Genomic DNA, 14,940 nt, shown 5'->3' with positions numbered 1-14,940 from the left:
GCTACCACATCCCCAGCCTCAAAGCTCATAAAACTCCTGCCCACAACAGCCTGACAACAAAACATGCTGTTTTTTAAGTTTCCTCTCTCCAGCTTTTCTTCTCTTTACAAGCGTTCACACAATAAACAGCAGCATTGGTAAGGGTCGTCATGGCAGTCAAGTCACCATGAAGACTCTTAGATCTCTGTTTCACCCGACTAGATTTCTCTAGATGCTTAAAGAAGTATCTCCAAGGAAATTGTGCCTTTTTAATTCATCTTTTATTATAAACCAGCTACTGAGTCATATGCAGGCCTACAAACTCTGGTGGGATGAAAAAGGGGACAGCTGTGAGAATAAGGTTGAACTTGAACACAGCACTTACACCATTTGTTCCTCACTGTAAACATAAATTATATTGATTCTTGTTGGCAAGATAAACCTCTAAAAACTAGCTTATAGGCTTTGGTCAAAAGTCTGAAAGCACACTGAAAATCTCTAAAATTGTAGGATTTTAGATAGCGAGTAAACCCACTAGAAATAGGTGTTTGACTTCTTTCCTATTGCCACAAAACGAGTTTGCCTTTTTGTTTTTTCCCTTGTGTCATGTTCATTATCACAAACATGTTAGAAATACAGGAAAGAGCAGAAAGCAGCACATCATATACCTGTTGAGACAGTATCCAATGGATGCTGAAAGTCTGAATCAGTAAAATTCTGTATTAGACACATTGTTTTGGGCTGATTACGGAAGATACTAAGGAGTGAGAAATCTCACTTCTTTCCCATCACTGTAGCACATTCGCAGCACAGATCAGGTGGCTGACAAGGCTCAGTCAGTGACATGGAAGTCAGTCATGGTGTTTACTTTTTATATCATTAATATCATATCAATCTCTGTGATAGGGTCCTGACTTTGCACGGACATTCAATACATACAAATTGGTTAAACACAAATCATAAGGGGGCCGATCTTTCATTCAAAATAGTGAATTATGCCAAAACGAAGCAAGCTTGCAGCTATGCGTATGTGTGCCTAATTTGGACAAGATACACTGAAGGCACATGCTTTGTTTATTTGTGTATATATAATAACAGATGAAGCCGGTAATTGACAGCCAGAGCACTAATTTTTGCAAATGGATCTAATTCATTTTTCCTACAATATGATCCGATTTCTATTCTGCTAAGTATTATTAACTTCATTTGTCTGCAAGTGTGTTATTTCATAGGACACAAAAGTCAGGAAATGTGAGTCAACACTAGTCAGTGATGTGTGCCAATTTACCAACCACACACATACGCTTGGCACGGAAAAACAGCTCCTAAACCAGACTGTGAAAAAAATGCAGCTCTAACATCAAGGTAAACAAAAGACAGAGAGTGAAAGTGTACGCTAACGCTTTTAATCCTGACATCTGAAGACAAAAGCCCAGTACTTACAGCAATTAGCACAGAGTCTTGTTCTCACTCTTGTCTTTGTTTTGCTGACACTCTCAACAATCTGAAAGCACCAGACAAAGTCCCAGGTAGCATCATTAACAAGCAAAGCCAAAAAGAACTTCTGACAGATTCTGTGGGCGGACAGCTCACCGATCAACTTCATAGGAGAGCGGTCAACTGTAAACGACTGCATAAACAAAGTTCCATGTTTTGACAGAAAGAGAGCTAGCTCTCTCAGATTAGTGGTGTAGTTCTACAATTAAAAGTCTTGGTAGACGGTAGGTAAACATAAACAGAGGTCCATTCGAATGAATTCAAGCCAAACCCATTAGATACACATCAATGCATACCTCATCTTTTCATATTCAAAAAGGTGGGTCTTCAGCGGCTCTTCACAACCATGACATACGTTTTGTCAAATATTAACTGATTTTCTTACATTATGAATGATAGATGACAGTTTGTACACTGTGTCAAGCTATTGTTTAATAAACTATGCATATATCATAGACAACACAGCAGTGATCCCAAATGAACTAGTTTTTTACATCAACTGTTCAAAAGATCAATAAAATACATGACATTCTTCAATCTCTGCAGTCATAATGTGCAGGGATAAATAATTCCTTTCTGCCAAATTTGAAAGGAGGAGAAATTTTATTGTTGAGTCCGATTACAAGGTCCAATTTCTAATAAGAACTCTTTGGGTCGGTGATGCAGGGTATCAGTGGCCTCCATGGATTGTGAACACATAATATTTAACACAAATCTTTCCCAGTTGTCCAGGACACATGGAACAAATCCCCTGGGTGGCACGGAAATGTAACTATGCATGACTACGTCTCACAAAAGGCACATGGTTGGAGACCACTGAGGGAGAAAATCTGCACTTGTATCGATTAGGCCTAAACCAGCTGAGAATCAAATGGCTGTGAGGGTGTCGGTCACAAAAAGAGGAGGCAGATTGACAAGTGCATGTTTAATGGCCGTGAGAAAAAGTATGCAGGGGTTCCTGGGTAATCACCGTTGTAAGGGATGGGAGTGGAGGAGGATAAGGCTGCAGACAGCAAGCCCTGTGACACTTTGACAGATGTGAGGCTTTGCACCTCCCAAAGGGGCAAAAGAGAAAAGGCTTTTGAATAAAGGGCCCACTGCTAAGCTTGCTGTGCAGTGCCCTCAGCCCTGCAGCTCAGAACCAAAGAAAGGGTCAAGCCGTTGCCTGACTACAGGCATCTGGGGCTTTTCCTGGCAAAGAAAAACAATTAAGTGCGGGGGCTGGATCTTCTTGAGGTTCACCTTTCCCTCCCTCGCAGTCATACTCCTCAGTTTAAAACCTTTACTGCTCTACTGGTATTTCTCTCTACCCTCTGCCTTTTCCCCCTTTACAGATTAATCCATCTTCCTTCCTCTCCTTATCCCAAATCTCTGCCTCATCTCTAACCAATCTCCTTGCCATCTAGTTCCTGGTTTCTATCCATGTATCTCCATGTATTTTTTGTGGCCATCTCACTTTCTCACCTGTTCTCCCTCTGTGCCTAACTCTCATGTTTATCCCAGTAATTCCACTGCTGATACAGAGCTGCGAGGAAGACTTTGGGTGAAGACAAATGGCAGCAGAGGCCAAGTAAAAACTTTTGCACGTAAAAACCATAAAGTGTCTGCCGATCTCTGTCATGTTCCCATCGGACTCTGTCAGAGGGGCAAATAATGCTTCAAGTTGACAGACTCTGAGTGGGGAAAGCCAATAGAAGATAAATTCCTGCTGGGTGTTTTCAGGCTGGGCTTACCAGATTGATGCTACACAGTTTCGGCTATCAATCCATCACTCCAGATCTCTAGTGTAACAGATATGTGATAACCTACTGTCAAGTTTAACCTTTTACATTTCATCAATACAACAGGCCCAGCAGAGATATACCGACATCAAGAGCTGAAACTTATATTTTTTGTTTTGTTTTGACATTTCCTTTGGAAATAATACAACACAGATTGCTATATAAAATCAACAGATCACAGTCAGTGGTGCTGCTGACATTTCTGTAAATGGTTATAGTCCCTTAATGGCCGATATCTGTAAAGGAGTTTGACGGTTTTGTGTGGGTTTCAGCCTGAGTTTGTTCAAAACAAACTTCTATTAAATTGTATGGAGAGAACATCGGTTTGCCTGCGTGTCTTGCTATAACGCTGCATCAGAGACAAAGACTTCAAGATAAAACGCAGACGCCTCTTCCTTTAATTACAGAGGTCTGAGGAGGCAACATGATGAGCTTTTAATGATAGTGACTCTGATACCGGCTTTTTTAAAATAGAGCTTGCAGGGTGATATGCCCCTTCATGGAAGCCACCTGTAGTGTATTATTCAGTCTTTATTCAAGCTTTAAGCTTCTTGCAGTGTCTGCCAAAAGAATCACACCAGCAGGCTGGGGAAATTAACAGTAACAGTCTTCACAGAAGTTCCTGTGCACAATCACTGTGTAACACATGAGAGGAAGATAGTGTGCATTAGTACTAACTAGTGTAAGCTGTCTGTTTTTACGGCACATGATGAAAGGATATTTCTCCTTGCTGCATTTCTCCACTGACAAGTGGATAAGAAAGCGCTACAGGAGGAAGCTTTAGCTGTTAAAAAAGGTTTCTAATTACTGTTGTTGGAACCCCACATTATCATTACACTCCAAGGTTTCTGACAACACAACAACTGTGCTGCCATGGCAACACAGTGCCGGAAGAGAGACGCTGGTGCTGCTGTTTCATGTTTTGCCCATTTCAAATTGCCTCTGATCCACGCCTACGACATGTGATCAGTCCGTTCATTGACCTGTACTCTAATTCTGAACCTACTCTGATGAGCGCAGGTGGACACATCAGTCGGCTTGGCTGGCACCACTTCACCCATGGGCTAAACAACACAGCACAGCTGGGTTCGACTGATATTATGCAACGCAGCAGCACCACCCCCGCAGGCCCTGTTCACACTACCCCTTCTCCTCCTACTCCCCCTCCTACTAGTGCACCATTGGCTATTTGCAGGCAGAGGTGCATTGTAAGACAAGAGTGCTCCAGTGCTGACACAACCTGTGGGGATATTTGTGGAGGAATCAGCTTTGGAAAACTAAAACATTTAAGATGACGCCCGTGCATATGTAGGAATACTGTCCAGTGTAGGGCCTAACAACAATATTTGGCTTATACACAGCTTATTGTGTTTTTCCCCCATAATCTTTTGCCTGGCCTGTGTGGTGCAGATCCTCCCTTCAGTTGTGTTGTTGCTCTAAATTCCTAAAAATGGCTGATTAGATTCCAGGGATGTATCCATCATTGATCACACCAGTGATTCTGCCTTTACTCCTTGGAAACATTTTTGTTACTAAGCAATACTTGCCAAAAGTGGCATTGCACCCGTTGCCTGGCAACATTAGATTATTGAATCTCATCCTAGGAAGCGATGAGAACCAGTGGTGCTTTGAGCTACAAACCTCTAGATACCCTTCTCATCACAGTTACAGACTACAATCGTGCTGTTGGGTCACCTGATATTCCATTTTATCTCTACATCACTGACATCTGTCTACACAGAGGCACAAACTTGATAAATCTGAATTCCTGGCGCAGCCATATCCTCCTGATAGACTGGTTAGTGCAGTCCAATGGTTATTTTATGATGATTTTTCACTTCCTTCAAGCTAATTTCAACAGGAACAAAATAGGCCACTTCTTTCATACCAGTATGTTAGTTGGGCTGAAGTGGGTCCGTATATTTCAAACTCTCCTCAACCGTGTTTGTTTTCCCCAAGTACTTCATAAGCTGTTAAAGGGCTTCAGGCAGTCACTTCATTAAAACAACCCAGTGGGTCCTCATTGAAGATGCTTTACTTCTAAACTGGCCTGCTGTCATTAGAAAGCACCACTAGGGCAGTCAACTCCTCCCATGCGCCAGTTGCTTCCTAATGAAAAACAGCAGCTTGTTTAAGCCCACACGTCTCACATCCATAAACCACTGATCGAGCTTTCCTCCTCGCAGCTGGAGAGACCCAGAGGAGGCATTAGTTGGAAGTTGTCAGAACGCCACTGGAATGGATCAAAGTGCTATGTGGTAAAACGCCTCCGATGACCATTTAAAAGCACTCTAACGCCCAGAGAGCAGCCCGCTCCATTTGAGTGACTGGGTAACGAGGCAGCAACAGTCTGAGTTTATGGTGATAGGGAGGGATGCAAAGGAAACAGGTGAGAGAAGAGTCTGCAAGAATGGTGTGCTGACAGGCAAGGTCACCATGTTGCTCCCTGAGTCGAGGTTTTTCCAGCATGATTGAGGGATGCCACCAGGTTAGGGCTATGTGAGAATTAAAAAGCTGTGAACATCTGGAATTATTCAAACACTTTTAAGACCAGCAACTTTAAGTTATTTTATTAACTCTGCCAAGGAGGTTATATTTTCACCTGTTCCCGTTTGTCCGGCCCTTGTTTCACCTTTTCTTGAACATTGCTAAATTGCCATTTTTCATCCATTTCATTAATTTCTCAGGGAGTAATGCATGGACACTGATGACTATTTTGATCATAAATTAAACCATTTTAGTCTTCGGACTAAAATTAGAACGTGCGATAATGCATGCCATCTTTACTCAGAGTCTTTGTGATCGTATGGAAAGCATAAATTAGATTTTCTGAGATAACATACCCCCTCTAACCTTGAGAGTGCCAGCAAGGTTAGTACTGCATTGACCAACTGACACCAGGAACAAAGCCCATTGGAGTTGGCTTCACTGCAACAGCATGCCCCAGTGTGTAGCCCAACTGATCCAATCCTGCTTTTTCAAATAATCATTAACCTGTTCAGCCCTGAGTAAATATTTTAAGAACCAGTGTAAACTAGAAGGTAAATACACACCACAGAGATGGGGACGTGAACACACACATACACAGTATGGGGGGGGGGGCCTTGGGTAGTGTGGCACGCAGATTTCATTGTTCTTCAGCATGTTGAGCTTGGATGAAGTCGAAAACAATGAGGTCATCCCTATTGTGTACACACAGCATTCTCACACATTCCTCTGCATGCCATTGTACACTCATGGCTCAGCTAAAAGCATGAAGGGATGAACCTAGTGAAAGACTGATACCAAACATTTGGTCTGTACAAAGCCATGAACCTGAAAAACCATTAAACCTGAGAATGGAAACTCTACTCTGGCTTTCAAGGCCATCACCTCATATGCCAAAACACTCCCCTTCTTGGATGAGCACTGCGTGCAGAAAGGTTGCAGTGAGCACTGTGGATCATGACAGGCCACTTTCCTGTTTTGCTTTCCGCTTCCAGCACCTGCATGCCAGATGTTGTGAGCTTGGGCATTGTGGCCTTATTTTTTTGGTATAGACAAAACTGTCTACAGGTCAAGCTGAGCCAGAACAAACTTCCAGCCTAGTTTATGTCTGTCTGAGAAATATCACTGAATGAACACAATCAACTATTCTGGTCCGAGACCCATGTGCCATCCAAGTTTCACGGAAACCATCAGTCGTTTTTATGTAATCCTGCTGACAAACCAACCAACCAACCAACAAACAAACACAGGTGATAACATAACCTTAGGTAAAAATAACTGCATAGTTAAATAAGTAAGCTAGTTAATAAATACAAAACTGGTACAAAATGAGCATCATATCCATCTGCTAAATGTGTCAATGTGGAATTGACTACTATCAGCATTATCTCTGGCTTTGCATCAATGCTTCAATCTGCAAAGCAGGAAGACTGTCAAGGGTTCCGCCAAAAGCTGCTGCTGCATTCAGTACATCCAGATGGATTTATGTGTTTACCTTCCCTGGCACAATCAAGGACCTCCTTGGAACCCACAAACCAGGCAAGATGTCTTTTATTACAAGGATCCACCAAGGATCTTTTCTCCTTGGCACAATGAGCCTTATTCAACTCGTCTTAGTGTAATGTCATCAGTGAACATGCAGATTTTCATCCCAGGCCCGCATAGTTATATTACCAGTATTGTATCAAAGTTATAAATTCTGGTGCCATGATAACCTTACATGAGCCCCCTCTCCATTCTCAAACAGAAAAGTAGCACTAGAATCAATTCTCAGCAAGCTAACAAAGGGAGAGCTTCAGCTAGAAGCATCCGTCTGACTATTTGACGCTAACTCTGTTCAAGGTTGTAGATTGCTTGAGACTAAAGTCGCAAAACATTCAGTGCATGCTGGGGTAAATTAGAAGCCCATATAATGCTAGATAGTTATCTAGGCTGCAAGTCAAATGTGAGCAAGCCACATCCATGTAGTCTTGCAGTTTAAACTTAATTAGTTTTTGAATGGCAACTTCTTTTCTTTTACTTTACACTAGGGCTGCACAAAAAATCGTTAAAAAATCGCGATCTCGATTCACACATACACGTGATCTCATTTCTACACACAGCGATTCTGAAGCATTTTATATCTCGAGCCGAATCACAAACAAATGCTCCTATTTTCCTCCCGGATTTTTTGAAGCGCCCCCAAACGCAGCACGGCCGCTGCCTCCTCCCTCAACCTCTGGTAAAGCGTCTTTACAACACCTGATTCAGTGGCGGAAGCCCACCTGCAGTTGAGTGTTTGGAAGGAGTGTGAGAAGCCGTTTTTAGACGGGGCAGCAAGCCGCCAATCTGCCCGTCCTATTGACGGCTAGGTCCGCGGTTTTAGACAGAGGGCGGCAAATTGGGGGTCTGTTTTGGTCCGCCGATTTGCTGCCTCGGACGGTACACTTATTTCCGCCTCGACTGCTAGCTTGTTGTTGTAGCGACAAGCTAGGAACGGTCGCTACTTTCAAATTAAAAGCCCCCCGCTAAGAACCCAGTTCTAAACTCCAATGGGGTGCAATGTAAAGCTCTTATTTTGAAGACAAATTTGTTGTCAACTGTTTGCAGCCCAACTTCGGGCTTCGCGTCACGTCACCTCTTTTGGAAAAGGAAGAATATTATGCCTCCGTTTTAGAAAGCCGATCACAGCAGCTATCACATATCACCTAGCCAAAGCTACGGCCCCAATAAACACTGTACAACATGAGGTATTAGAGGATGCCCTCTCGCCTTGGAGACTAATTTTTTTTTTTACTTTTGTAAAAATCATTTATCATCCAATGATAGATCTAACAAAACAAAAAAAACATTGCTTTTTCATACTACAATGGGTTTTTTTTTGTTTTGTTCAAGTTCATCAGTGCAATAAACATTTTGTGAAAAAAATCGTGCCAGAGAATCGTGATCTCAATTCTAAGCAAAAAAATCGTGATTCACATTTTTTCCAGAATCGTGCAGCCCTACTTTACACATAGAATTTATGGATGTGGTGATGAACAATTTAGCCTACAGCGAATACCAATATAAACATGTTTTTGTTGTTTCCTTTGTTATTTATTCCCATTTTTGTGCCAGCGAAAGAAGAAATCTCCCATATAAAAAAATAACTCTTTTAAATTCATTCATCCCTTTATTACACAACCTTTTTAAAGAGCACAAATGTAATCACACAAATTCATTATAAAACAGATACCAATAAAGCCTTTTTTACATGGAATAGATTCATTTTTTTTAAACTACTTCAGAAGTCTTTTTACCCCGCTATTCAACTATCCACTCAATGAGAAGAATTTTCCTCTACTCACAGAGCCTTAGAAACTAGCGGCAGGAATGTCATGAGCCAGTAGCAGATGAACATGGCAGCACAAGAATGATGTGGCAAATCACAGAAACATCTGCCACGATAATCATTAAATGTCATCTTATTTCCAGATCTCTACCAAAATGTAAATTTTTGCAACTTAACTTAGATTGTGGACTGAGCTACATGCCAAAGTATCCTTGAGCAAGATACTGAACCCCAGAATTGCTCCTGATGTGCAGTTGGCACCCTGTGGGGCAGCCACTGCCATCAGTAAGGGTCCTGCAATGAGCTGGTGACTCATTCAGGGTGTACCCTGGCCTTCGCCCATGAGTCGAACTGGATTTGGCCCCAGTAAGCCCCGCAACCCTTCAGGGGGGTAAAAAGCGGCAACATCCCGCAACCCTCACGAAAAAAGCGGAAAAGAAAACGAAACGAAATGAAACTTAGATTGTTGCTTATTTAGTTAAAATATTTGTGAAAAAGGTTTACACAATACCTGGTCAGACCATCAATACATCACAGGGAGACTTTAATTACGGTACCATACAATCAGAATTATTTTCCGCTCTTTTTTAGTATTATACACATTTATACCTGCTAGAGACCAGATAAGAAGAATTGTTTTTGAAGGAAAGCAGAAATAGTAACTACACAAGACTGAGGCTTTCCTTAAAAAACTGTCCACTTATGAGGTTTAGACACATTTGACGGATACATTTTAAAGTATCATGAGTACTTAACCCCATATCTGTCTGAAACTTGTGTTCCAGTAACCCCTCCCAAGCAGCTGGATTACCCGAAACATCAACATGGCCACAAGATTATCTGTTTTGGTTTTTTTGAGGCTCAGTGGGGCATTAGAGCCAAGGAAGAGAACTCAAACTGACAGTGAAATCACAGAGACTGTCAGTTACAGCACACTTAATGAATCAATTTCAAGGATGGAGAACAACTCTAAAGCCTGTTGACTTTAAAGCTAGATTTTTCCTTCTGAACCATCTCTTCACGCCGTGGTGGATCTGCAATGTGTGGCATGACACAGAAGAACACAACATCCCTTATATCTCCTTCATCATCACATTGAAACAGGCAGCAGTCTCAAAGCTTACTTTGAGTTTCATACACTGCATGTGGGACAGATTTCATCTGATCAAAAAAAAAAAGACAACTTACAGCACACAGATGACAGCTTTCCCAACTTCAAGTAGTAAAAGTTTCCTTAAGATCAGAGAGGCGGCTCCATCCAGCAGAGATGAACAATGACCAGGATGCGACTTCCTTTAATCCGGTGGCTTTGTTTCCCCTACTTGTGTGACTGTCGTCAGAGGAGGATTCCCTACAGCGGCATATAAGAAAGCAAATAATCTGTTAAGGAAACTGCTTGTTTCGCTCTTTACACCAGCCTATTTTGCAAACTACAAACACAAACTGACACAAACTATCAAAGAACTTCAAGACCTCAAGGAGGAATTTTCCATCTTTATTTGAGGAAGCTCTGAGGTTGTCTGTTCATACTAATCTTGTATGGATATATTACTCAGTAATTCAAGAGGACACTCTTATGTATGGTGCACTCTTCATTTTCATTAATATGAAGATGGCATCGCCAACCCTCTGGTCAGCTTGGAACCACAAAAGTAGGAATACCTAGTTACAAAAGCAAAACTGCAATATGAAGATTATGTGGCAATTCAATCATCAGAATTTTTCAGAAGTTGATTCTTGTTAGCGGTATAAATTGTTCTACAATCCTGACTGCATAATGATACATTTAATCTTGAATCTTGTGTACAGATAATGCAGAAGGCAGAATGTTATTTTCCCAAACTGAACTGTGTGCATTACGTAACATAATTGACCGTGAGTAATGCAGGCATCAAACTGAGTGGACTCTCATGACACCAGAATGCTTGGATGCCAACACAGTCCCATGAGGATGGTTCGAATGTTCCAGGGGGATATGGGCGATATAAACTAGCCATGTTCCCTGCTAATTATATTGTTCTGGACAACACGTAAGCCAGTGCAAAATTACAGTGGTAGAGTTTCTTTTTTCATCTTGTTTGTTTGTTTCCTTGCAACCCACAGAACTCAATTTACATGCAGAGCAGATGTACCAGCATGAAGCACACACTAATACTCAAATATATGTTGCAAATAAACAAGATGTCTAGTTGGCCTTCACTTCAATCATTTCAGTTCAAGGTCCAAAAGTCAATAGAAAAAAAAGAAACAAATAAAAAAAAGACTGACAAGCAATCTAAAAAAAAGCAGGGCATTTAGGGCTCGAATCATCATTAAACAGCTTCCTCGGGTAAAACCTGTCACATAAAAGTGTTTTAATCTCCTTTGCAAAAGTCTTACACCATTCTTTATTATCTTTCATCACATTATTGTTCACTTACTACTACAGGGTGGACTATTTGAAATTGCTGCCATGGTTTCTGTGGTTTAAATGTATGCAGACTGTTACTGCCAACCATTTTCTTATTCTTCCAAATATGCCATAACTCTTTTATGTTGAAAAACATAAAAACGCTTTGGTAGAGGGAGGACCCCCGATCAAATAGATGCACCTAAGCCTTCCACAGCTAAGGGAAACCACTGACACATTTGGTTAAAATGCTGAATATTCTAAAAGGTTAACTGAACTCAGTCTTTCAAGGATACTGCAGTAAAGACTTAAGATTTTCGGTCATGTTTGTCATGTAGAGCTGTAGGTACAGCCTATCTTGTGTCAAACTATGTTGAGCAACCCAAAATGACTACAGCGAGTTTGGTAATGGGTAGAGGATCATTTGTGCATTAAATTTGATGGTGCATTATGTTCCGTCACAATTCATGAATGTCTTTCAGGTTGGTGTTCACTGTCAGGAAGAATAGAACAATATGTTCTGGCTGACTACATGTGGGGTAACAAATCCAGATTCTAACAAGTCTTAAAAAAGACTTGTGTTTCCTCTTGCCTGTTCTGTTAACCAGAGCAACATAACAATCCATTAAGCAGTCCATTATCTTAATAGCAAATATAAAATCTATCAAGCACAAGTTCAGTTCCAATTCTTAGAACACAAAGCAAATAGATTTAATAAAGGATTAAGGTTTGATATAACACTATAAACATTAATCCTGAAACAGGAATTTCATCATCTTTGTCACACAAACTTCAATTTTGCACAATGTGTGACTCAAGGCAAGTTTCTTAACATACCATTACAATACTTAGTTAAGGAAGTCTATTTGAGATTAAACACAGGAGCAAAGAACGAAACAGAAGGTGTCTCATGCTTATTTAGATGAGGCTGCTGCCTATCCTTGTATATTTGTTTATTTAGAGACAGATTTTTGGTAAACCAGTACTTGTTCATCATACTGTGTTTATAGTTGCTATGAACAGCTTCACTTGAAGGCAGGGTGGAAAGCTGGCTGTCATAGATAAGAGGTAGACACTGCTTACATTCTTTGTTTCTTTCAACAAAGTAGGTGGTTAGGCTTCAGTTTATTTAGTACTTCAAACTGTCTACATTTCATGAAGATTATCTACTCGGAAAACAAAAAGGGAAATATCGTGTCTTTGCCCATGATCTAAGTTCATATCACATCTTGCTACCAGAAAGATGTATTGATTAGTCTAAAACAAGAGACACAAAACTGAACCACTCTCAAAACGTTTTTGTCACACAAACTGCACCAGACCCAAAAATGTGGGCTTTCAGCAACATCAAAAATATTTAGAAACAAGCATACTAACGAAGTCTCAAGATTTTGAAACTGGCATGTGATTTTGTGTGATTTCAATTAATTCAAGGATGGAGAATTAGCTGATGTTACTAAATATTAATTCTACTTAGACTCAAGTTGTGCAAGAAATTCAATCTGGTAAAAGGATAACAACAATCAAATTCAAATCACATCGTGAGTGTTGGAATAGCTATGTAATTTCCTGTCAAACAGCTTGCATAAATTTCAGGTTGCAGCTTCACACACTCACACTAATTTTCCCAAAATGGCACAGGAGAGACAGCAGCAATTGAGAAATCCAGCAAGGTCAGAAAAGCACTTCTATCACTAATACCAGCCCAGGGAGCCAACAGTAGCGACATCCTTTTAGTCATCCAGCAAGACAGAAATTTGAGAGCTGTCTACTTGGAAACAGATGGCAAGGCAGTTGGTGGGAATTTCAGCAATGCTCCATACATGCTTGGGGATAAGACTTACAATTCTTTTGCACAGTTGCATTTTTGCAATGTCATCACTGAGTCGAAGAGAGGAAGAGTTGACGAGATCCTGATGAAGTTATCCATTTCACACACAAACCCATTTCTGATGCAAATTACTGAACAAACGTTAGACCTGCACTTAACATTTCAAATCAGACAGCTGCTGCGTTCTTTTCCTATTCATTCAAACTATTTGTAACAGATCACAGCTAACTCTCTGGACCACTCTTAACTTGAAAATACTATATATTCATCGCATTGATGATGCAGACAAAGGGGAATCACTTCATGGAACTTTTCTTCTATAAATATAAAGTTAATGCAACAACATTCACATTAGGGCTGCAACGAACAGTAACTTTCATTATCGATTAAATTGCGTATTTCATTCAGAAATATAGTTAGATGTGGAAAATATTCCAACTTTATATTGCACAGTTTGCTGCAAGTTTGAGAGTAAGGTTATTTGATAACCACGCATGTATAAAACAATTTGTTTAGGGGAAAATAAAAACCAACTCATCGATTTCTGGCCCATTCTCCCAAACAAACGAGTAAAAAAACATTGTAACCTGTGGTTATCAAAAAACAATTGACAAATTACTTTTGATCGACTAATTTATTAATCAACAAATCGTTACACCTTTACCAAGAGCAGACTCACAAACCAGATGTAATATGTATTATCCCAAACAGTGGTTTATTCTGGATCAATGCAGCCATCTCAAAAGGGGCCTAGGGAGGCCACATGACAGAAAGAAAAAAAAGAAATAGGGTGAGATCCTCCACTAGATGTTCTTCCTGCCGCAGGATTGCGATCAGTTTCATTGATAAATCTAAAAGGGTTTTGGGTTTACATTCAACACAACTCGGTTAGCCTAGATCAAAAAGTAAACTTCAGAAGTATTGTCATAAATTAAACCACTTTCAAATTACAATTTGGAACAATTACATTTACAGTTGAGGTGTAAGATTTGGCTTTAGGAGAGAAATAATTGGATCGAAGCATCCTTAACAGACATGTTGATGTTGTCCAAAATATCATATAAAAAGTATAGTCTCTCCATCTTTATGTTAAATTTTAGTTTTTAGCATTTGGCTTGTACTGATGTACTGTTTAAAATTATGATTCCTAGCTAATGCGGACAGCATTTAAGCTTTGTTCTCATAATAGACTCTTCTCTTTCTCTCGTTCTCTCACTCTCAGGACTCTCCATCTGTACAGTATGTTCCTTCTGTGTACTTCTGCATGGATTAGCCTGCCTCGTCATTGTTCCATGATGTTTGTATAGATTTTTTTTGCTCATCTGTCACAACCGAAATCTGAGCATTTTTTTATAATCCACGCTGCTTTCATGGGTTATAATCCACCCTAACAGCACTAATTAAGAAGTTATTTCACCAGACAGAGAGGGAGAAAATGAGAGGAGAGGAGGAGAAGAGAAGGGATCCAAAATGCGTGGAAAATTTAGCTTTTAAGTCCCCTCACCTCAGGTGGAATGGCTAAAATTAACCACTTCTTCTTGTGCCCTCTCTATCCTTCTCTGGCTGTCATGAAAGGCCCCAAAATAGCAGAATGAAAGCCTCAACAGGGTTTCTGATTTATCCTCTGCAAAAAGACCACAGATCAAAAGCGATATGCAATTTCGAA

The 14,940-nt window shown here is 40.4% G+C and overlaps 1 protein-coding gene across 2 annotated transcripts in view; it reads right to left on the bottom strand.

Moving 5' to 3' along the window:
* Nucleotides 1–14,940, bottom strand: part of sipa1l1 (signal-induced proliferation-associated 1 like 1) — a 90,985-nt gene that overhangs the window by 72,115 nt on the left and 3,930 nt on the right. The window contains exon 2 of one of the 2 annotated variants that reach the window (XM_030404719.1): nucleotides 10,243–10,405. The exons of the other annotated variant lie outside the window; for it this stretch is intronic. The gene's annotated coding sequence lies outside the window, so the exon portion shown is untranslated. The remainder of the gene's footprint in view (nucleotides 1–10,242; nucleotides 10,406–14,940) is intronic. 2 annotated transcript variants of the gene reach the window in all.

This window comes from Sparus aurata, chromosome 22, assembly GCF_900880675.1.
Source record: "Sparus aurata chromosome 22, fSpaAur1.1, whole genome shotgun sequence".
In the NCBI taxonomy this organism is placed as follows: Eukaryota; Metazoa; Chordata; class Actinopteri; order Spariformes; family Sparidae; genus Sparus; species Sparus aurata.
The sequence above is the reverse complement of the archived record's forward strand: the minus strand, read 5'-3'. Positions and strand labels throughout refer to the sequence as shown.